This window comes from Prionailurus viverrinus, chromosome A1 (genome assembly GCF_022837055.1).
Source record: "Prionailurus viverrinus isolate Anna chromosome A1, UM_Priviv_1.0, whole genome shotgun sequence".
In the NCBI taxonomy this organism is placed as follows: Eukaryota; Metazoa; Chordata; class Mammalia; order Carnivora; family Felidae; genus Prionailurus; species Prionailurus viverrinus.
This window is the reverse complement of record NC_062561.1, coordinates 166,389,202-166,392,062: the sequence shown is the minus strand read 5'-3', so window position 1 is coordinate 166,392,062 and position 2,861 is coordinate 166,389,202.

The window sequence follows — 2,861 nt, the reverse complement described above, 5'->3', positions numbered from 1 at the left end:
AGGTTAGAATATAGGGACATTTGTCTACGTGGAGCTTTTAATTCACCCGGACTAATTCCCACTATGGGGCTAGTAGGGTGGAGTTTATCTTTAGGTGATGAAGTTGAGTCTAATAGTTTGAATGGAGGGAGGTTTTGTTTGTGGATTACCTCCAACTAAAACATTACCCTATGCTCTATCTATATATCAGAAGTAGTTCTATTTACAGACTAGATCATCAGATGATCCACATCAGCTGGTATATAATAAAAAGTAAAGACAATAGGAAAAAAAACAACAACAAGATCAGTTGATGCTTTCTTAATTTGGAGGCAATAATAAGAGTATAGATATGGACTAGAAGTATTCTACTTTAGTGGATTAAACATGTAAATCATTCTCCTTATGTATATACATTTGTGTATTTTGTCTTCACTGCAGACTTAAAAATTTATTTGTTAAATATAGCTGCTTGTTTCTGTTCATATCACAGTAGATTTATCTGAACTTTGGCATGCAGAATTCATGAGGCATATTCTAAATATTTTAAATAATTCATGATGCATGGGAGCACAGCATAGCATGTATGAGGCACACAAGTGTTTTCACTTCCAAAAATTACACTGATTTTGCAGACGTTAATAGATGACTTTTACTTTCCTTCTACATCATGAACTTCACTTTATATGTCCCTATGCTTCATAACTGCTTCATTTAATTCAATGGTGTTTACTTTTTTTTTTCAAATACATGAAAGCCTCATATTTGATCTCTCAAGGAAAAAGAAACTTATTTATATTGATATATAATAGTGACATTTTATACGAATTCTTTGGTGGTGGGATTTCAATGGTGGTACATGCAGTGGAATCAACAAAGGGCAGAAAAAAGATTCCTTTAGCAAACATGACAAGGAAATGGTAAAAATGTATATCGTAAAGTAGATCTTATCCTTGATGTCATGAACTCCTGCCATATGGAGGTGACTGACTATTGACATAATAAATCTTTGATTGAAGAGGTCAAAACACTTGAAAAAACTCCAAAATCTATTTGCCACTGATAGCAAAGACGTTCTAAGACTATGATATGTTACTCTTAGGCTGATGTGTAAAACTTTCTAACAAAAGCCAACCTTCATGAATCATCTCAAATAATGTTTAAGTTTATTTTATAACACAATCATAGACAATAAATGACAGGTAAGAATTTTGGAAATGTATTATAATGGGTTTAAAGAAAGCACCATGCAAGGGTATAATGTAGAAAACATTCACATCAACAATATGTGCTTGTGTTGAATCTACTGGCTGCTGTTTTCTTCCACCGAAAAGGAAACCAAACCCAACCAACAAACAAACAAAGAAACAAACATCAGGGTTAAGAAAATTCCCAAGGAGTATGAAGGACACAATGGGAAAGGCTGTAGAAACAACTAGTACACTTTAGTCCTAAAAATGGTAAATTATTAAGTATATCAGTTATTTGACTTATTTTCTGATATTTTTCAATAGTTACTGATATCTTTAACCAAAAGAACAAATCAGAGAATTTTGTGAAATAGTTCCATCACTTATATTTAAAAAAAAGTGGAAAAAAGGAGAGTACAAAATGAACAGACTAAAAAATAATTCAATGTAATCATGTATGGGGAAAATGGAAACATAAAGAAAGTGGCATGTAGAAAAATTTCTAAAATCAAGAAGTGATGGAATACACAGTTGGGAATCTGAGAAACACCACAATCAGGTGACTTTTTTTCATCATCTCAATCCTGTATCATGTTTCAATTCAATATCTGATTAACACTGCTTATGTAAATATACCATTTAGTAACTCATTCACCAAAAATGCTTTTTAAAAATCTCCAAGAAGGCCAATAAAAATATTTAGAAAAAAATGAAAAATTTGTTATATTTAAGAACAGTCGCCTCTTTCTACGTAAGGGTTGGCTGAAAATGGGATAAGGAAAAACGGTGTAAAGGTTTTTTTGGAAGACTGCTAAGAGGGAAGATCCCGAGCTCACCTTATCCTACACACGCACCAAGGCTGCAACTACACATAGTGCAACACACTCAGAGAACAACCTCAAAATTAGCAGAGCAGTCTTCCACAGCTAAAGATGGAAAGAAAAGGCCACACTGAGAAAGGTAGGAGGTCCTGAGATTGCAGTTGGGGAGCAAACCCTCTGTACAGGAAACCACAGCAGGAGGGATATCACAGGCACTGAGGTCCTCCTTGAGGAGTGAGAGGTTCAAGCCCTGCATTGGGCACCCCTCACCATGGGGATCTGCATGAGGAAAGTGAGTCCTCAGGATATCAGGCTTTGAAAATTAGTGGAATTAATTCCAGAAGTTTTAAAAACCAGTGGGGCTTAACTCCAGGAGCGCCAGAGGGTTGCAGTAAACAAAATCTGCTCTGAACAAGCCCATGAACAAAATCACTCACCCTGAGATCCAGTACAAAAGCAGCCATTCAAAAAGTGCCTGGGCTATATCTATTCACTGATTTTAGGCCATGTGCTGGAGGCATGGAGATCTGTAGGAAATTTTTCTGAAAATGTTAGAGCTGGTAAGCACCACTTTTGGTTGCCCTCCTTCAAACCAGCTGTCTGGACACTGAAGGAGGCCAGTTTTGATGTTCTCATCTACTTGCTAATACTGCTTACTCTGCCCAAACGTTCCCCTACAGAATTTCCCCACCACTCTGCCAACCCTAGCAGGCACCCTCACAAAGCAGCTTTTACCACCTTACACCGAGTGGGCAGCCTTTGTCAAGACACGTATTTTCACTAAATCAACTCCAGGCCCAGGGAACGGGGCAGGCCCTGACCAACAGCACACCCACAATAGTCACAGTTGCACCAGGAGCTAGCACCGCCC